The following is a 22,216-nucleotide window of genomic DNA, read 5'->3' as shown; positions in this document are numbered from 1 at the left end:
AATTGATTACTTTAAATCAATTTATTTTAAATAAGTTAAAATAAATCCTTTTTCACTTGTCTTGCATCTAAACATTGTTATCCAACTTTATTGTTACAATCATAGCTGCTGACATAGAAGTCTGGAAAATACCAGAATTATAGAAAAAGTTATCATTTCAAGGAAGGCTATAAACATATAAAGCGGAATGGAATTTGTACTACACAAACCACTTTTATTCACTAATTCAGAAGATGTTTACTGAGAGTCTGTCGTGTTCCAGGCCTGCTCTAGGAGCTGGAGTCACTGTGGTGAACGTAACAGGTCCTGTCCTCATGGAGCTATGACCACAGACAGCGAACGAAGCACATGTTCCAAGTTGAGGTCAATGCTGGAAATAAAATGAATATGGTATGAGAGAAGATAGAGCGTGGCTTCTCTCTCCTTTTCCCTGCCATTGTGGTGTGTGTGGTTGACTGTTCCCCGCCATGTCTTTTCACAAGACTTTCAGGATCAAGTGATTCCTGGCCAAGAAACAAAAGCAGAATCGTCCCATTCCCCAGTGGATTGGATGAAAACTGGGAATAAAATCAGGTACAACTCCAGGAGGAAACACTGGAGAAGAACCAAAGCTGGGTCTACAAGAAATCGCCCATGAGATGGCAAACGTATCTGTGCTGCTTCACGGTCTCTTGCTTGGACCATATCACTCTGTAAACATCACTACTACTCCAACAATTAGATGTGTTTTGCTGGGAAAATGGTTTTTTTTTTTTCTCTCTTTCTATGCTTCTGCACTAGTCGGTTTGTTCAGTAATAAACATGTGAGACCTTTTGTTTGGGGAGAAAAAAAGAGTGATGGGATCTATTTAATATGCACTGGTCAAAAAAGATAGAGGAGAAAGAATTTGAGCAGAAATCTGAATGAAGTGAGGCAGAAAGTCCTAGGATAACTTTAGCCAAAAAATGCTACAGGAGCAGCAAGTACATGTCCCTGAGGCAGGAATGAGCCGGCTGTGTTTTTGATGCCAATGTGTTTCTCCACGCACTGCTGCTAATAGTTTTGTGAGGTGGACACAAAAGGTTACATGGACCCGTGTGTCTTCGGGGAGAAACGAAGAAAGGCAGCAGAAATGTGAGCGGGTGTCCACCTCTCATTTTTACAAGAGATGCAATCAGTGTCTTGCTCTTATAGCCAGAGGACCAGCAGCACCAGTGCCCCCTGAGAGCTTGTTAGAAATACGGATTCATCGGGGCGCCTGGGTGGCGCAGTCGCTAAACGTCTGCCTTCAGCTCAGGGTGTGATCCTGGAGTTCTGGGATCGAGCCCCACATCGGGCTCCTCCGCTAGGAGCCTGCTTCTTCCTCTCCCGCTCCCCCTGCTTGTGTTCCCTCTCTCACTGGCTGTCTCTCTGTCAAATAAATAAATAAAATCTTAAAAAAAAAAAAAAGAAAGAAATACGGATTCTTCAGGGCGCCTGGGTGGCTCAGTTGCCACACCCTCTACTTACCCAATCAGAAATTGATAGAGAGCTTTAGAATCTGCATCTAAGCAAGGCTTCCGTGTGATTCTGCTACACGAAAGTTTGAGAAGCTTTGAAACAGATAATCTTAAATAGCTAAACTTCAATTATTATTATTTTTCTTAGAGAGCACAAGCTGGGGGAGCCAGAGAGGGAGAAGCAGGCTCCTTGCTGAGAAGGGAACCAATGTGAGGCTTGATCCCAGGACCGTGGGATCATGACCTGAGCCAAAAGCAGACTCTTAACCGACTGAGCCACTCAGGCACCACCCCCCCCAATATTTTTATTAAAATGAAACAAAGAGGACAACTTGGGTGGAAGTAGCCTCCATGCTGGGATGGCAAAGAGAAAAATGCGGAATTCACCATTAACTCAATGCCCATCTAGCCATTTCTCTGCCCCCCCCCCCCCGCCAAGAAGCTTTCTGCAGATCATTTATAGGTGGGCACTTCCAGGACTACCCTTTTAGAAAGTCTCTCAAAATTGCACACATGATGCAAAGATCCATAAATGCTTATGAGCAGCTTTCAGGGATGAAGAAGTAGTATCTGTGGAATCAACTGACCTGTTGAATAACCCATGGCATCTGCCTTAGTCTTTTATACCCTAGAGCTTTAGTTTTGTTTTGTTACTTTGGGTCGATGGCAGTTCAAGGATATGATAAGTTCCTTGAAATTTTATGCAAACTTGTATGTGTATGTTCATTTTTCAGAGGATAGGGTCCGTAGTTTTCATAAAATATTCAAACGGGTTCTATGACTCAAAAAAGATTGAGAACCTCTGTGTAAAAAAGGGTGGTTATGGAACTCTGGCCAGATATTAAATGCAACTTGAAAATCAAAAAGTTTGGCTTTCTTACCCCAGAGCTTCTCAACCTAAATTCAAACATGGAAAAGAATTAGCTCTGTGGGTGGCATTTTTCTTTGTATATACAATCTGTGCTTTTAGGACTTATAACCTCATAAATAGCAATTTTATGCCTGTCAGTATTGTTTTGGCTTAAGAGGGTGGGGTTACAAATTCCACTGGCCTCATTCCAGATCCACCATCTTGCTTCCATGGCCTCTGTGGATGACAATAGGCTTTAGAGTCTACTTTTTTAAAGAAAACCTAAATAAGGGCATATAGGCACACATAAAGTTCAACTCACTTTTGTCCTAAATGCTTCTTTCTCCTTTTTTTTTTCTTTGTATGCAAAACCCCCACCTTCTTTTATTTCATTGGCTTCCCCTTTGTTTTAATTCTATTCACAATGTACAGAGTTTTCACCCTAAAAAACAAAGTGTCATAAGGAAGCTTGGTGCTACTATGTGGTCATACAAGAATTCTTTTTTAGGTCATAGAGTCAGGCCACCAAAGAGGGATTTTAATGGGGAAGTAGTGGTAAACTCTTAAGGGGCTGGTCTATACGGTCTGGTGTGGGATCCAGGTATCTCTCGTTTAATGTCTTGATGGATTTCATGCCTTATGTTATGTCAGGTTCTTCCACACTGCTGGGAAGAGAGATATGGTCAACTTATCAGTTATGGGGATAGATGGAATGACAAGTAAAAAAGAAAAAAAATCTAAGTTGCTGTTGCATACGTAAGAAACAGAACCCTCCTTTGTAATTGTTTATGTGTTTATTTGCAATGGTGGATCTAATGGTCCAGCAGCCACTTTGGCACAGGGAATGGAAAGGTGCAGAATTCTACTGTATCTCTGACTGAGTTCTTGGGTCTCTGATCCTCCCTCTCCTGCTCTGCCTTTCTTCTGGATTACCCCAACCTGATTTTCTACTCTTCTCTCAAGGTCATGGCTGCTATTTACTGCCTTCACTCTTTGTGTCTCTGCATCTTCTCTACCGTACGAACAGGCCATATGCTTTGTCTGCACTTCAAGCACCCCAAAGGACAAGAGCCGATTGGTTTGATCTCGCTCCCTCTTGGATACAATGTCTGCATTGGAAAGAACTCTAGAAGCCGTCCTTTGGATGGTCAACCATTGTATCAGGAGGCCCATTCCTGGGTGAGTGCGTATGGATATATTTATCATGGTAAAAACCACTTGTGAAGATTTTTACAACAGAAAGTTGTGAATATGGCAACTGTCTTCAAAATGAGGCTAAGCTGTGGTAGGCAGAATAACATCCTCCAGGGAAGTCCACCTTTTAATCCCCAGAACTTATGAATATGTTACCTTCCATGGCAAAGGGTACTTTGCAGATTTGATTGGTTAAGGATCTTGAGATGGGAAGATTATACTGAATTACCTGAGCAAGCCTAATGAGAGAGGCACAGAGAGAGATTTAAAAATGCTACCCTGTTGGCTTTGAGGATGGAGGAAAGGGCCATGAGCCAAGGAATGTCAGTCACTTCTAGAAGCTGAAAAAGAGAAGGGAATGGATTCTTCCTCTAGAACCTCCAGAAGTTTTGATTTTAACACCTTGTTTTTGATTTCCAATACCTTGATTTTAACCCAGTGAGACCATGTCAGATTTCTCATCTCCAAAACTAGAAATAATACATTTGTGTTATTTTAAGCCATTAAGTTTTGGGTAATTTTTTAATAGAAGCAACAGGAAACTGATAGAGAGGCTCTCAAAACATTCTCTCTGAAAACATCTCCAGGTGATTAAAAAAAAAAAAACAGCTTCAGGGGAAATTATAGATTAATTCATCTTCTATTCCAATCTGGGCATAATTCTTCTGCTACTCTCCTATCTGTCCACACAGACTTTTCCATAATCTATTCTCATTGATTGGCTTGGCTCTTGACTAGCCAGAAAACTTTGATGTCACTTGAAGTTTGGTTGAGCTGACCCTATGGGGTATAACCCAAACTTGGCCATAGTTGTTGACCCAGTCGGATAAACACCAAACGCAAACATAAGATTCTCTGGCAGGATCATGGGCGAAGACATTATTTTTAAGCTGGTGGCGTATGAACTTAGAGCTTTATGTGAGCCCCGTACCTGGTGTGTATAATGAACTAACTGAAGAATGGAGAGCTAGAGCCCTGACTTTATTGTTTTAGCACTAGGACCGAGCTACACCTTATTCTTGGCCTTTCTGATTAAACAGGTGCCACGTTTAATCCATCCACACATCCTGTTAGTTTATTTTCAGAATATATCCAAAATCCAAACTCTTGTCAGCCCTGCATGGCTGCTCCCCACTCCAGCCCACAGTCCTCTCCCTGGGTCCCTTTGGCAGCCTACTGCCTGGGCTTCCTGCTTCTGCCATGGCTCTCTTCACTTTGTTCTTAGCCCAGCAGCCTGAACAACATTCTCAAAATGTCACTCAGATCGCATTACTTCCCCATTGTCTCTCCTCTTTGCTCAGAGTCAAAGTCAGTCTTTGCAGTGGTCCACAGGACCCTCGGTCCGTGGCTTCCCCCCTTCCTCTTACCTTTCTGACTTCACGTCCTTCAGGTCCTTACTCAGACGACATCCATGTTGCCTCACACTTTAGCTTTCTTCACAGCACTCTTAAGATCCTTATTTTGTTCCTTTGTATTAAAGACATATTTGGTGCCTTGCTACAAATTGCACATTTGTCTGTCAGCACATTTGGTGCCTTGCTACAAATTACAAAACACTGACCTTTCCTTCAGGCTAATGTTGCAGCCCACTGAGATTCAAGGCTTGGCTATAGAGTTCAGATCTGCTTTCAGCCCCGCTTGCCCTCTCCTCTGGTCTCTTGGGCTTTGCACAAACTGTACTGTGTGTGTGTGTGTGTGTGTGTGTGTGAGTCTGTATCTTTTATCATCTGTCTCCCCCTTTATGTATACTCCATGAAAACAAAGGTATTTGATTTTTTAAAATATTTTGTTAACTACTGGATCTCCAGTATTTAGAATAATGCCTCGTCCATGATAGGAGCTCAAGAAATGGTTGCTGAAATAATTAATATGTTTATATGTTTTCTTTTTTTGCTTGAGCTAGCCTGAATTGGTTTTCTGTCACAAGCAAAAGAGTTCTAATATATCCAGGGAAGGCTCAAGTATTTATGTTAAACAGCACCAATGACATAAATGGCTGTCCTCCTGAACAACTCATCTTATGTTTGGAAATTTATGCTGCTTTGAAAATTCTTTCCGATATTGAACTGAAATCTACCTCCCTGAAAATTTGATACATTTATTACCTATAGATTAGGCAACACAGAAGAGATTTAATTTTTCTACCATATGACAACCCCACAAATACTTGAAGGCAGCTATTATTACCTTCGTATCCTCTCTTTTCTTGATTAAAAGCCCCCAATTTCAACTGTTTCTCATACAATGCTGGTTTAAGAAATCTTCTCCTTGTTAACCCTCCTTGAATGTCTCGGGGGTTCGTTGTCATTGTTGTTTTGTTTTTCGTGTTCCTCCAAATCGGAGCTGAATGGAACACTCTGGAGATTCAACCGGTACAGATTTATTACCTCTGATCTTTAAGATCCTTTCCTTTTTTTAACAGATATTCTACTTTCATTAATACAATCTAGGATCAAATTAACGTTTTGGGAAATTCAAAACATAATAATGATTTATATTGAACTTACCATGAATGAAATCCCCACAGTCCGTCACGCAGCTGTCATGAAGCCATACTACATTGCATAATTGGACAATTGACGCTTTGGACCAAAATTGCCAAGACTTAGATGCTTAAGCCTTATTAACAGTCTCTGTCCTTTGCAGCTTTGTGTCAGCTTCATATTGTATAAAATCCTGTTATTTTCATACACATCCCTTCCTCCTCTCTCTTCTGACCCTTTCTCTCACCCGAGGGTTCTGAGGTAGAGGGCAGGTAAATTATTCCAGCCTCACATTCGGGGGCTATATGGCAAGTCAGACTTATTCATTCTGGGTTCACCCTTCATGTCCAAGACCCAGTGTCCTCCATGCACCAAAAGATACTTGTTTTCCTGCCTGGTTCTATTTCCCATTCCAGGAATTTGCCTAGAGCTCAGTCTTCTCCTGCGTCTTCTTGCTATAATCTTTCCGGGGCATTAGAGCCTTTCTCCTGATCCTTCTTCTGGTGAAAAACCTAGAACCCAATGGCAAACCGTAAGATGTCAGTACCTGCTTGCCAAGACTTCTGAAGATGAACCAACCCCAAAGCCCCCCAACAATATTCTGCCTTCCTGTTGGGATACTCACTATTTCTACTGAGAACCATGTTCAAATGATAATTAGAAATTATTCTCTTGTATTTAGAACATGCTAAGTGCATGAATAAGTGGACGAGACAGATAGGTAGGTAGAAGGATAGATTAAGACCAAGAGAGAAAAGAGTTTCAAAGAGAAAATTGCCAGCAATGCCAAATGTTGCAGACAGATCAAACCATTTGAGCACCAGGAAAACACGACTATGTTGGATAGAGTGTCTCTGATATCTGCAGTTTTAACCTCTGTCTTCAATTCATTAGAGCACAAATACTGCAGTTCTTGAAAATCAATATAAAGCTGTCATTTTAATTGGATTGAATGAATCTATCTTTGGTACACAGCTGTATTGGCCATCACGTGCCGGTCTCCTCTAGCAGGAGAAGGGGATAGAAAACTGGAGATTACCTTTTGTACTGACAGTCTGTAACTGACAGAATGAGAAGATTCCATTGCTTGCAGGCGACAGGAAAAAATCAGAGCCTCTTCCCCTTACTCCACAGAACCAACACAGCCGTGGGATGGTGAGAGAGACACGGGGTGCTGGGGGCTTCTCAGATCTCTGCACAGAGGGGAAGCAGAACAGGTCCAGCACCGGCCCTGGTCTCTGCGAGATGCCTCTGGGAATGGCAGCTCTGGGCCGGGTCATGAGGAGAGCTGGGCTGGAGAGAGGATGAAGTGGGTATTTGTCACTTTTCCTTCGACGCAGCATCATTCTTTTCCTTTGGGTAACACTAATAGTCTTTTAAATAAAAGCGCCCTGCCCTGACCTCGCCAAAGGTAGAAGAGTGGCTCATAGAACAGTTTGATTTTTTTGCTGGGACTTTGAATCTTGAATGCCATGTTGCAAAGACAGAGGGAAAAGGGCTGGTGCTCAGTCATTGCTGTGCTAGACTCCTGGTAGTGTCCTGGATCTTGCCTCTTTGTAAGGAAGAAGCTTCCTCTCTCCCCTCTCTGATTACCCCAAGGGCCACCCGTGGTCCCACCAATAGATTTCCTTCTTGCTTGATAGAGTTGGTTCTGTTGCTCTGACCTAAGAAACACTGACGCAAATACCATGCCAAGAGGTGGACCAGCTCCTTTTTTATTCCCCCCAACCCCAATCTGAATTTTCCTTAAGGAATAGAAACCCCTGAGCACATGCTCCCCTTTTCCTCTGGTGTTAGTCTTAAAGCAATTGTTTCTCCTCTGACACTGATTCTCTTCAAGCCACAGCTCACCTTTATTTCCCACATGTTGTGACTTAAGTCACAGCAGAAAGGGAAAGCCTGAAAATCATTTGAATGTAAACTGAACTGAATTTGTAAATGAGACAAAATTAGACATACACACATGCTATCTACAAAGGTTGGGAATGAAATAAGAATAGACCACATGAAACAAAAAACAATATAATGTGTTCCAGAGAGAAATGCGGTGACAGTTTTGCCAGACCCCAGCTATAATGAACACCTCTTTATTATCACTTTTCTGGCTATCCTAGAAACAGCCAAACTCTGAATGAATGCTGGGTTATATTACATTGCTTTCTCTTTGTGCTACTGTCAGACGTTGTTTCTGTTTACAATTATATCTTTGGCAGGCCTTATTAATTAGCACTGCCAAAACCAATCGTCTAACCCCAGATCTGATCAAGTTACAGTCTGCAGTTGTGGTAGGTCCTGCGACAGGCTGACTTGCCAACCAAGCTTTACCCTAAACCTAAATGGCATCTGTTTTGATCAGTAAACATCCGGAGGGCATACCCAATCCTCAAGTTAATTAATATTTATATGTTTCATCTTCCCAACAAATTTGTAAGCTTTGAGAAGACAGGAACCATGGTGTGCGGAGAAAGTGTAGACTTAGGACCAGACAGAACTGTGAGCCCATGCTCCATGCTCTGCTACTTACCACCTGTGTTAAACTCAGGCAAGTTACTCAACCATCTGAGCCTCTGTTTTCTCATCAGAAAATGGAGAAAAATGGAGCACCCAGGTGGCTCAGTCAATTAAGCTTCCGACTCTTGATTCGGCTCAGGTCATGATCTCAGGGTCATGGGATCAGCCCCACATCAGGTCCTGCACTGGGCTTGGAGTCCGCTTGGGAATCTCTCCTTCCTTCTTCCTTTGCCTCTCTACCCCTCTCTCTTTAAAAAAAAAAAATAATTGATTAAAAATGTAAAAATAAAGAAAAGAAAATGGAGAAAAGAATCATTACATGATTATCAAACCTGTTCTGTACGTTAATCTTCATTCTGTTTTTTCTGTTTCTTCCTCACAATGCCTGATGTAGTATTCTGCATAAAATGGACATTAAGTAAATATCAGGCACCACTTACTCAACATTTACTGAATACTGTGTACCAGGAACTGTAACAGGTCCTGAGGACACAGCTATGAGAATTCAGCCTTCAATCAGCCTAAATTCTCCATCATCAGGACACATGGCTGCTGATGGCTCTTGGCACGTGGCTTTACGTCACACAGCATCAGCATCAGAATGGCCTGAAACTTGTTCTCTGTGGTCAAATTCAGAATGTCCAAGGACTCCATTTGATCAAGCTTGTGTAAGGTTTCCACCCAGTTCTTGTTAACTGGCTCATTAACTGACTAGGAACGTAAGGTTCTTTACTGTGACTGTCTCAAGTGACACATACTCCAGAGACAATCAGCACTGGCTATAAGAGAGTAGGTTCCGTAAGACAATAGTCCCTCCCTTTGATTTGTTCAGTAGATAAGGAGCATTTCCCAGAAGGGCTGTGCGTGAAGAGGAAGCTATTCCAGGCAGATAGTCCAGCATCTGTCCGTGTCAATGTATCTCATGAGCAGGGTCTTTGTCTTGTTGGGCTTATTCATCTGCCTCCTTCTAGTGCCCAGCCCCGGGACACATGTACCTGTGCATTTGTAAGTGTTTGTGGAAAGGAAGAATATAGAAAAACCAGAGAATATAGATTTGCTATATGTGGCAATAATTGTCCCTACAATGTAAGTTCAGAAAAAGGAAAAACAGTGTGGGATTTAGAGAGCTCATGGAAGAGATAGGACTTTAATTAGGCCTCCAAGAATGATTTAAGATTTGATTCAGTGAGGAAGAGGGGAGAAGGCATTTCAGAAATGAACCTGGATTATGTGTTTATGTGAAGGATAGGGGAAGCAATCAGGGTTCAAATGGCTCTTACTGAAATAATGTGGAAATAATGGATAAAGAGGATAAGTAAATTATTGGAGGCAGACTATTTAAACCCCAAGAAACAGTCTGTTTCTAATGTGTTAGTGAGTAGGCAGCCTCATAAGTTCTTGAGCAAGCGAGGGACACGAAAATTAATTTAGGAAGATTAACAGTTGCAGTGGTGAGGAAATTAGTCATGAAGATACTTATCTGGGAAGTTAGCAATGAAACCCTGAAATGACACCCTGAAACAATAAATAGAAATTACTGATTTTGTGACAGATTGGAGATAGAAGCTCTATTTCAGCAAAGGGAAATTAAAAAATAACTTCAAGGTTTATAATAATATAATAACAACAATAATAATAATAGTGATACCACTGTAATTTATTAAATGATAGGGAAGGGAGCCACTTTGGTTTGGGTTGATGGAAATAATGAACTTAATTTTGAAATTCTAGGAAATTAGTTTTGAATTCTAGAAGATGGCAAAGCATTTGAATGGAGGCAGTCAGTAGACTTCTGCAAATATCACCCTGAATTTCAGGTGAAATCCAAAGATTTCTTTCAGGAAGTCAAAATTACTTTAATAATTTTATTTAACAAAGATGTGGAAAGGTCTGGACCAGGTGTTTTGTCAAGACAAGAAAGGTACAATACCTGCCTTTTAGCCACGTCCCTTCAGTGGGGGGACATGATAATAACATGCATTACAACAATATTGATAATCCTATGACTTTAGGCTTAGGTTTGTGTTTCTTACTATGTTTTAACTGAAAAGTGAGATTCTACGCTAAAGACAACATTAAGAAACGTCCCTAAACTGGTTGCCATGGCAGTTGAGCTTGGCATTTCCTGGAGACATGTGCCCTCAAGACGCTGAGCGGGGGCATTCCGAAGTGTCCTCTGTTGGGCTCCAACAGCCTCTTCAGCTCGCATTCATCCTTCACATCATGGCCCCAAGTGCATAAACTACGCTTCCATTTAATAAGCTTCTAATTTTTAGAGTTATATACTCTACGTACATTATCTCTTTTAATTCTGGGACGTACCCATGCAGAGTCTCAAAGCGGTGAATAACCGGGTTTCGATTACACAGACAGCCTTTCATTCATCCATTCCCGCCAGGCGCCGTACTAAGTGGGAAGGTTAGGCAGTCCCTACCCTTACGGAGCTTACACTCTCCAGGGGAAGGAAGACACGACATTATTAAAGAGATAATTTACAGTATGATATGAGGCTTGCTTTCGTTATAGGACAGGAAGTTATGGGGATACATACCAGAGGGAATCTAATCTGGTGGACAGAGAAGGTCTTGCTGAAGTGACCTTTCAATGGAGACTTGAAGGGCAAGTATTACAGTAGCTAAAAGGGGACAGAGAGTGTAGTCCAGGAAAATATGTTGACAAACATGCTGCAAGCTTGGACGTGAGACAGGACCTAGCTGATTTAAATAAACGAGAAAGGGTCTGAATATTTGGAATATTTGGATCGTAGAACTGGAGGGAAAGAGGGAGGCCAGTTCAGCTACCAAGTTCCTGCGTCAGGATTAGAATGCAGGCCTGTTGGGCTCCACTGCCTGCTCCTGATGTTCTCCCCAAAGCCCGTTGACACATGTAAAGAATCCAGATTAAGCTGCCATTTTCAGGTGTCCCAAAAGCCAGAAAGAAATGGACTTTTCATTTCTGGGTGACGGTGTAGTCCCATTGCATGTCTGTAGTTTTAGCTAGCGAGAATGAGTTTTTGAGCACATTAACTCTCTAAGTCAGGACTTTCCACAATCAACTGTGCTTTAAGACTCAGAGAAAATTCCAGGGACTGTAAGGGAATTCAGAGGAGAAATGTCTGGTGGTTTCTCAAGTTGATCATTTGAAACAATTGGCTGTCAATATTCACTGTATAAACGACTTTTTAAGATTGAAAGTTCTAGTTAATTGTTTTCCTCTCTGGGAGAATTACTCTTATTTTTATAGCGGCTCTTCTGAGAACTGAACCTACGTATCAGCAAGAAGATCATATTCAGCATTCTGCTGTCTTCAATATAAAGAGAGAGTGTAATTTGTAATGTTAATCTGATGCTTTTCACAAGCAATATTTTTTTACCTCAAAAGTATAGGTAAAAAGTGTGTGTGCCGTATAAAGCTGTTTTGTGCATTATCATCAAAAAATGATTAAACCATAGTGATGAATATCTGCACATTTCGAGCAGCAACATTTACATTGAAGATCACGTCTCTGTTTTGCCCTTATAGTAAATGAATAAATCTAATGCTGCAAATTCTCAAGGCGACTGTGGGGAAGACAAGAAAAGTTCAGTCATTAATCACATTGTGGAACTAGACATAGCAGAAAAAGAATTGAAACAAAACTCGCTGGACCAAAAATAATCCATGTTGGAAAGTGTCGATTTGCCTAGTCAGATGTGAGATTCAAGTGATATTTGTTTTTCTGAGCTGTCTCCTGACCTAAAATAGATAGCAGTACTGAACAAAACATTAGACCCTTCCTTTCTGCGCCCAGTAAATTGGGAATTAAAAGAATATGCTTTATATATTAGAAGTGCTTCTCCAAAAATTCTTATCTAATTCATCAGTTAAGGTGAAGGTGAAGGAAGGGATCATTCGTATTGGCACAGTTAAATGCTATATTACGAGGATTAAAGAAAGGCAAAGATTTATACCGTGAGGATATGTATAATATAAATGTAAAATGATGGATATAACCCAAAGCTACTCAAATAATTGAGCATATGATACATACATTCTGGAAAGATTTTCATCATCAGTGAGCTCTAGAGATTTTATCTCTGAAGTTTCTTTTGTTTGTTACAAAGGGTTTCTAGATAAATGTTTTGGCTATGTTGGAAACAGAAATGTGGAAGAGCTTGATCAAGTTGGGGCTCATCACGAGGAGGTTTCCTTTGAAATTCCTGATTGGTAAGGTGCCAGAGAAATACTACACCACGACCTGTCTGCTTTGTTTTTCCAACAGTGATGTCCCTAAGGCTCATGAAGTCATGCCTAATCTTTCTATTTCCCTTTTCCTTTCACTTAGCCCTACCCCAAATCCCTGGATTGCTTCCCGAGAATATTTCCTGGCATGGGCCCCTCTGTCCAGCGGCAAACCCCCACCCTGGCCACTGTCGTCAACCCCACGCTGGAAGGCAGCCACCATCCCTCTGTTCTATCTTTGTAAGTGTGTTCTACACACGACTTCTGGAAGTACTTTTTCTCAGTCATGCCATTTCCTGGCTCAGCTTCTGCTTCTGTCTATCTATCTATCTATCTATCTATCTATCTATCTATCCATCCATCCATCTCTTTCTCTCCCCTCTACCCCACCTCTTCTTTTTACCAACCGTCAGTTCTCCAGCATGGATGGACTTCACTGTAACTTTCACAGATTCGCTTACCAAATATTTGTTGAGGGATTGACAACATGAGACTCATCTTATGGAAAGCCCACTCCGACTACAGTGTGGAAATTGCCTTGCAGTGGGTGTGACAAGAGACCCCATGGGGTTGTCTGTTGGGTGTTTAGTGCAGGAACCCCAGCAGGAGATGCTGATATCTTGAAGCAGGGTCTTGGCGGTGGACATGAGGTAAAATAATTGGCTTTACAACTTGTTTAGGGAGTGTGTATGCCCTATTCCTCCTGAAGACAACTCCCCAGGTGTTTAGTAATTATCTCCTGAAACTTTTACCTCCAAGTTTCACTTTAAAAAATTGCTACTAGAGGGGTGCTAGGGTGGCTCAATCGGTTAAGCTTAGGTCCCAGAGGCTTAGATCCTGGGATCCAGCCCCAAATCGGGCTTCCTGCTCAGCGGAGGGCCTGCTTCTCCCTCTCCCTCTGACCCTCCCCCCAGCTCATGCTGTCTCTCACTCTGCTCTCCCCCCTCTCTCCCTGAAAAATAAATAAATAAAATCTATCTTTTAAAGGAAAGCAGCAGGCAGAGGGAAAGAGAGAATCTTAAGCAGGCTCCACACCGGGCTCAGGCTTGATCACACAACCCTGAGATCATGATCTGAGCCGAAATCAGAGTCAGATACTTAACCAACTGAGCCACCCAAGCGCCCCTGAACACTTTGTTTTTTATGCTTTCAGCCGTATTTACTCTATATGAATTCATAGTCATAAAAAAGAATTAAATACAGTTGACCCTTGAACAACGTAGGGATCAGGGGTGCCGACCTCTAACACATTTGAAAATGCAGGTATAGCTTTGACTCAAAACTTAACTACTAATAGCCTACCGTTGACTGGAAACCTTACTGATAACATAAAATTGATTAACACATATTTTGTATATTGTATGTATTATATATTGTATTCTTACAATAAAGTAAGCTAGAGTAAAGAAAATGTTATTGAGAAAATCATAAGGAAGAGAAAACACACTTATAGTACTGTGTTTATTTAAAAAAATTCTGTATGTAAGTGGACCTGTGCTGTTTGAACCTGTGTTCAAGGGTCGACTGTAATTTGGGAGCTAGAAGAGATCTCGGGAATTGTCTAATCTTTTTACTTACAGATTGACTAATATGGCACCTTGCTAGGGAGGTGACTTGTTCAGGCTCAAACAGTTCCTCAGCGCTAGATCTAAAACTAGAACCCAAGTCCCTTTATTGTCTGAGTTACGTGTGCTTTTCTGCATATGCTTGTATTGCTAAACTAAAATTTAAGCAACTTGAGGGTATGGTGATTGGCCCAGTGCTGAAGCCTTGCACAAACATGTCTACTGCCACAACGGTAATCTAGAAGTTACTTCTGATGCTTTCTGTGACAGATTAGATTAAATGAATTTATGGGCTAAACCATTTCAATTCCTGCTCACCATGTAATGAGAGTGATAAGGCACCCTAAAGGAGTAATACTTTATCCAATGGCCATCTTACCAGGAGTTCAGTCTTTTTATAAAGATTTATGAACCTCTGTATTGAACTATTCTTGGGTGAATCTAGGGCTGCAATGATACGGTGAGGCTACCATTGAGTATACTCAGGTGAGCACTTCCAAAGGGACTCTTCCGCCTTCCTGGGCCTCCGAGGGTGAATCAGGTTCATCGTCTCCTTAGTTCACACAGACTCCGTGAGACTGGCTTCATCACAAAACACAGAGGCACGTGGCCCACAGCGCACATGGAGAGGCCGCCTTCTATCACGGTTAACCATTCAGCGCCTCGTACAGTCCCAGGGCTGTCCTTTCAGAAGGAACCCAGTGGAAGGATTCTTCCTTTTGGAACTTTTTTTTCTTCTTAATCTTGGACATTGTGTTCTTTGCCTTTTTGTAATCCCACAAAACTAAGCCTTCCTCTTATGTGTCCCAACTGGAATCTTAGAACATTTACTTTCCCACTGACCCCAGACCAGGGAAACTTCCCTGGGTTTGGTAAATTAGGACTCAGCAGCATTGGGTCGATGGTTTTGAGACTCTTGGTGAGGAAATAAATATAATCAGAGTGTCTGCTTAGAATACCTGTGGACTACAGTCCACTACATGACTTAAAAAAAAAAAATCCATGTATTTATTCTTATGCCTCTTCTTTCTTATTCTCACTTTCTCAGTTTTTAACTTAATTCCTCTTGTATTTCTTTCCTCACCTGTTTTTAACAATTTCCCCTGAGAAAATTTTTTTGTTAAAAAATTCCCCTCTTACTCCCAAAATCATAACACCAACTAAAACAGAAAAGTAAAATTACTGTCATCTAATTCTTATAATATCTCATCAGAAAATATCCATCTTCTTAGAATCATAGAATTTTAGAATAGAAAGGATCCTTAGAAAATGTGTCAGTTAAAATAGAATTTGAAGTAACTAGAATATTTTATGATGGCTCAATTTAATTCAGTAAAAAAGTTTTATTTCAATTGTCAGGAAAAGTTGTTAAAGCCTTGGAAACAGGCAGGAGAGATAACTAAAGTGTCCATTAAGTGAATGTGGGGTTGTCTAGCAGACTCTCCAGAGATTATGTGACTCTCTGGGGCACGCACCTTTGATTATCTTTGACAAGGCTATTCACAAATCTGTAGTGATAGAGTTTTACTCATGTAGGGAACTGATGACAATGCAAATATCTGTTGTCTATAGCAAAGCAAAAGATTCCCGTTCATAGTGATGTAAATGAATTTTGTCTACTAGAGAATAAAAATATCTGTAAGTCGGCTTCTCATTTAAATCAATTTTAATATCTTACTGGTTTCCTCATTAATCAATGAATTAAACAAAATAGTTAACAGGTGCTCATTTTGTATTTGTATGAAAATTAGGATTTGGACATTTCGAAAATTGCACTTTCACACAACTTAGTTCTGGAGAAATCTACTAACTGTTTTTCCATCTTTAGTAACCAGAATACAGTATCCTTCATTAGATTCATAAGCATTTTGCAGTGTTTCAGGGTTTTCACAGCAAACCCCAGTTTGTAGGGACATAGCTATCTAAGAGAAACAAGTCCAGCACGATGATTAAGCACATAGGATTGGAACCGGGGTGCTCAGGTTGAAATCTGGACTCTGCCCCCTGATCATCTGTGTGCTTGCCAGCCAGTTGCTTAATCCCTTTATGTTTCAGTTTCATCTTTAATATAAATTTGATGTGAGAACTGGATGAATAAATATAGGCAAAACCCTTGGGACAAGCACACACTCTTTTGTTGTCATTTGTATTAAGTTATCCTCGAAAACAGTGGAGTCTTGGATGTAAGGGCAATCTGGCTGTGACATCTGTCACTACGTTGATCACCAGGGTTGATTCGGCTGATCTGGCTGGCTAGGCCGCTGCCCCCTTCCTCCCTCACTGACCCAGCTCCATGTGCGCCCCTCCCAAAGCTATGTGCTCGGTGGAAGTGGATGACCTTCCCTGACAGAGGAGGACATTCTTGGGCCAAGGGTATTCGAGTAGCTGCACTCCCTGATAGAACCTCCAAACAAACTCTCAAGGTCCATTTGTGGGAGAACACAGGGTAGTCAAGCTTCCAAGACTCTAGACACATCCAAATGAGACGTTGCATATGGCGGTCTGCCTTTCTTAAGGAAAAAAAACCAAAATAGTGAAGTCTTATCTTTTTCATTTCTGGATGCTAAATCCTGCCATAGGAAGAAAGAAAACCAGTTAGGTTATGAGAGCCATTCTTGCCTACCCAGGGCTGGACGAACAAGGGTGCCTGTATCTGGGGTTCAGTGAGCGTGTGGCCCTTGGGTTCTCACCCCGAGCTATATTCCGACTTGGCCTTAGTGATGGCTTTGCAATGTGTCAACTCAGCTGGTCTGCACTACATCTCCAAGAATTCTTCTTGAGTATTTCTCAATAGAGTAGGTCACGAGGGAGATTCTCGCAAGATTTTCCCCTGGCAGAAGGGAGCAGCAGCCATATTGTAGTTGTCACACATTGTTGCCGATCTGCTGACGCACTTGATTGCCATGAGGCAGGCAGCCGCGGAGCCTACAGACGATCTACCTTCCCCTGACTCCTCCCTCGGTTTTTTTGAGGGATACCCTCCTCAGTAAGGTCAGAGGCAACAAGAATAGACACATGCCGCACTTAATCCTCATAAAGTTCCAGCCTACTTGTGACTGACTCTTTGTCCTGTGCGCTTCAAGCTCCAGCACCAGATACAGACACATGGCCTTACAGATAGTGCTTAACCAGCCCCTGGAGCTGTGTGAACCAATTCCCACAACCAACGCCTTTATGGATAGGTAGGTAAGTAGACAGACAGGTAGACAGACAGACAGACAGACAGACTGATAGATAAATATAGATAGAGATACAGATACAGATATAGCCTACAGATTCCACTTCTCTTGTTGAATTATGACTCATGCGGAATTTGGTACCAGGAGTGGGGAAGCCAAGAAAAGCTCATTATCTTTCCACTCACCCAAAAATACTTCTATTTTGACTCATACTGTACATATAATCTACCTTTACCACCTAAAAATGTATCATGAACATCTTGTTCCATATGAGTACCACAACCATTTTTAATGGTTAGATAATCCCTTGTAAATATGTACTATAATTTATTCAATAAAATACCCAATATGAGCATTCAGATTGTTTCCAATCATAATACCACAATAAACACTTCTATACATATGTCTCTGTGTACTTGTTTGATTGTACTCTTAGGATAAATTCCCAGAAAAGGAATTATTTAATCAAATGATATACACAATTAAATTTTCGCTACAGTTTTATCAGAATAGTTGTTCCAGTAAACTGTCTTACCAACTGTGTATGAAAGGACCTAATTTTTTGGAACTTCCTTGGTATTTAAATCAGGACCTCCCCACACACACTGGATATCAGTGGTTTGTCTGGTGGATGGCACTGGGTTTCTTGTAGCTGTTAGAGATCTGTCATCGAAAAAGCTCTCTATAAGCCAATTGGCTGCTTTCCCATCAGGAGACATCTTCATAACCAGTCTTTGAACTCTTCGGGTCAGTGACTGAAACCAGGGCCACTCAGTTCCAGTTCTCCTGTCCTCTTCCAGGAGGACATCAGGGCCATTGGCCACCAGGACCCTTGATGACTCTTCACATAGTAAGCAAATAACCCAGGACTAGCTGAGGGAGCTTCTGAAAGCAGCTTGCTTGTGGGTAGCACTGATGTGCTTTCATTCACAGTGTTTGCAAAGTACTGAAGTAATTGGAGATCTTTAGCAGAAAATTCTTGCTGACTGAGAGAGGAATAACTGCTGAAATCCTTTAAACTCCCACAGCACTTACTCAAAACCATGTGAATGCATTTAAAGTCTCTTCCAGAGGATGCTAAGAAGAGTTTGGAAGTTATCACAAGAGCCTATCCAGATGGCAATGCTCGCATAATTGTTTATTTTCCATCCTGTTTAAAAGAACGTTCTCATGCTGCAGGTTGAGAGGTGGTGAGGGGTCTCGCTATGACATAATCCGTTTTAACCGTACAGCATAAATATCCATTAAAATCTTATTCCACCCATGCAGTTTTTCTTTTCAAACATAAAAAAAAAAAACAACCCTCCTCTTAAAAAAAAAAAAAAAAGCCTCAGAAAGCTACTCGCGTCTAAGTGCAGCAGGGAAGCGGCTTCTCACTATAATCTATGGTCTTTTCTCCTCAATCTCTCTTCCCTAGTTCTTGGTCCAGGTGAAGAAATTCCAAATCCTTTCTAGCCATGTTCACATAGGAAAGAACTTCAAGTGCAGCGGTCAGTGGGTAAAGGCAGAAGGAAATACTGGTTGATCCATGGGTACATGCCACCGATGAGTCACCAGCATCAGCGTGAATATTAGATGACTAGAGTCAAGAAGTTTCATACCTGGCTTGGAAATCAGGCAAAATACTGGCACCTGTGGACGAGGAGGGACTGAACACAATGAAAATAACGGGTATATGACAAAGACATAGTAGCATTCAAATAAGTTTATTTCAGAAATGTGAAACAGAAGGAGTGTTTGCAAGTGAGATTTATTTAAAAGACTTGGGAAGAGTCCCACTTCTGAGCGGCTTCTTGGATAGGAGATTGCTGTCTAATTAGTAAGATAAATGTTAAGGGATAAAACTGCGTGGATGTGTTTGTGTGCTGCCAGCCATTGAGATGAGTGTGCCTCTTCTTATCAACAAGGAAGCCTCCTCTATCAGCTGGGGTCACCTGAAACCTTTTCTTGGTTTCCCTAAAAAACCCTGGTGTCTTATCCAAACAATCCAGAAATGAACTACTTTTCCCCCAACAGCTTTCCTACTGAGCAGAGCCTCTACGATTCAGTCTGTCAGCAATATCAATTCTTTTTAAGAGAGAAACATTTTGTCTATAGAAATAAAAGGGGTCCTTCAGGGGCGCTTGTGTGGCACCGTCGGTTAAAGCATCCGACTCTTAGTTTTAGCTCAAGTCTGATCTCAGGGTTGTGAGATCAAGTGCGGCATTGGGCTCTGCACTCAGGATGGAGTCTGCTTGAGATTCTCTCTGTCCCTCTGCCTCTCCCCCTTCCCCTGCTCGCTCGCTCTCTCTCTCTCTCTCAAATAAATAAATCTTAAAAAGAAAGAAAGCAAGCAAGCAAGGGGGTCCTTCATCCTCAGACATGCTGTGCCAGACAGCTAGTGGGCAGCCCTAGAGACAAAGCAGCTTCCCATTGTCCTGGTGGCCGGGTAGCTAACGGGTCATGATCATTAGAATATTTCAGGATCTGGATCTAGTAACATTTTAAAAGGAGACTTGGGGGGGGGGGGCGCCTGGGTGGCACAGCTGTTGAGCGTCTGCCTTCGGCTCAGGGCGTGATCCGGCGTTATGGGATCGAGCCCCACATCAGGCTCCTCCGCTATGAGCCTGCTTCTTCCTCTCCCACTCCCCCTGCTTGTGTTCCCTCTCTTGCTGGCTGTCTCTATCTCTGTCAAATAAATAAAATCTTTTAAAAAAATAAAATTAAAGGAGACTTGGGCAGGAAGGAAACAGGTTGAGAGAAAGGGATCTTGAGATTCTTTTGGGGAGGGAGTTTAGCTAACTGGATCAATTGGAAGGCAACCTAGAATGCCCACAATGAACACTTGGTGCAGGTCTCTAACTCTGTTGGAGAATGTTAAGGTCACTTGAGTTCAATTCCCGATTTTATGCATAAGGAAACTGAGGACTTTGACCTTCTCTTCATCTGTAAGTTTTGCCTGTTTACTCAGCAGGTGTTCAGTAAATACAGGTGCAGTGAGTGAGAACATGGATGGAGAAATGGGATGGGTAATAGAACAAAAGAAAGACAGGACAAATTGGTTGTCGGGCTTGGCTAGTGGAAGTCCTCAAGTTAATGAAATATTTTTTGGTAACAGAGCATTACACTGCTCTAAGAATACCCCAAACTGAGCACAATTTAGAGTCTTCTGGTTTGATTGGGGAGGCAGAATGTGATTGTGTAATTCCTCAGGACCTTTGTGAACATCAGTCATCACTGTCCTGGTGGAGCTCCGAAGTGTCATCTTAGATATTTCTGCTACACAGAATGCAAAAGGAAGAGTTAACCATCAACGAACTAGATCACTGCCCTCTGAGAACTTACAAACTAAGTCAGGTGACCACAGTAGACCCATTTGTTCAGGACGTGTAAACACTGGCCTTCAGATCTGACACCAATGATGTGGACTCACTGTTTAAGCAGGAAAGATGTATTCTGTTAAGGCGCCTTCAGTTTCTGACCTGGTACCATGGGTAAGATGGCGCAGAATGGATGAGCAAGTATAGCCGTTACTTGGGAACAGAGTGGCCTGTTCGCAGAGCTAAGTAGCCCACGCGGAGGTAGCAAAGCTATATTCCCGATCTCCAAGCCACTGTGCTCTGACCGTGTGATCTCTAAACTTTGTTTTATCACGTACTCGATCGTGGTTTTTTTTTTGGCACGCACCCCTGATGTATGTGTGTTTGTGTGTTTCTTAATTATATATGTATTTTTCTAATAATACATAATATGCTTATAAAGAAGAAATTTTAAAAGATAAGGTAAAAATAAATATAAATAGATATTTAATGGCTTTTTTAAAGATTTTATTTATGAGAGAGAGAGAGCACGTGCACACAAGTGGGGGAAGGGGTAGAGGGAGAAGCAGACTCCCCGCTGAGTGCAGAGCCCAGTGCAGGGCTTGATCCTAGGACCCTGAGACCATGACCTGAGCCAAAGTCAAATGCTTAACTGACTGAATCACCTAGACGCCCCTAATTATTTCTTCCTGTACGTAGCAGGGTGGGAAAACCCATACTGTAAATAATTTTAAGTTATCTCTGAAGTATGTTAATTATTCCTCACTTTCAATCCCAATCCCATCTATCTATTCTGTTCCCTAAATATTAAATCATAGATTTAACCTTCAATAAAACATGTTAAGAAATATGGAAAAGAGAAGAATAAAATAGTTAATATACACAGAAACACATAAAACAGCAAGCAAGAAACCATGTGAAGCCACCACCATTTTCATTCCTGGAACTCATCACAAGGCTGTGGCTGGTTGGTATCAATAACTTCCTTCTTCCATTGCGCATTCCTTGCTTCTGTTTCTGTCAGCCAGGATCTCCGCTGGTCAGGGTTCATTACCTAAAAATCTTCAGGGGCTCTTTCCTTTACTGCATGATGTAGTTTTCAGGTTACTTTTACTATTGGAAATGATGTCATTAAGAGCAATCAGAGAGAATTCCCTGAGTTTCAAAATCATCCTCCCTGTTCCCATTTGTAGGCACCAATCCAGTTTCCTCTTGATAATCCGGATCAGCTACCCAGCAGGGCAACTCCCTTCCCTGCCTGTTGATTTAGTGGTATGAGGAACTCACAATGATCTGATAGCAGTCCCCAACTCCAGCACCATGGGACCATTGCTGTGAGGACTTCTCTTTTGGAAACCAAGACCTCCAAACAGCAGAACTTAAAGTTGTAGAGATGAACGCAAAAACTCTGCAAGTGAGTTATTTGGTGTAATAA

General features: G+C 41.7%; 1 pseudogene; it reads left to right on the top strand.

Moving 5' to 3' along the window:
* Positions 1 to 467: 467 nt before the first annotated feature.
* LOC123801676 (large ribosomal subunit protein eL39-like) lies at positions 468 to 18,237 on the top strand (annotated as a pseudogene).
* The last annotated feature ends 3,979 nt before the right edge of the window (positions 18,238 to 22,216 follow it).

Source organism: Ursus americanus, chromosome 25 (genome assembly GCF_024610735.1).
Source record: "Ursus americanus isolate L20-20 chromosome 25, mUrsAme1.1.p, whole genome shotgun sequence".
Classification (NCBI taxonomy): domain Eukaryota; kingdom Metazoa; phylum Chordata; class Mammalia; order Carnivora; family Ursidae; genus Ursus; species Ursus americanus.
Note: the sequence above shows the minus strand (reverse complement) of the source record. Positions and strands in the feature narration are given on the sequence as shown.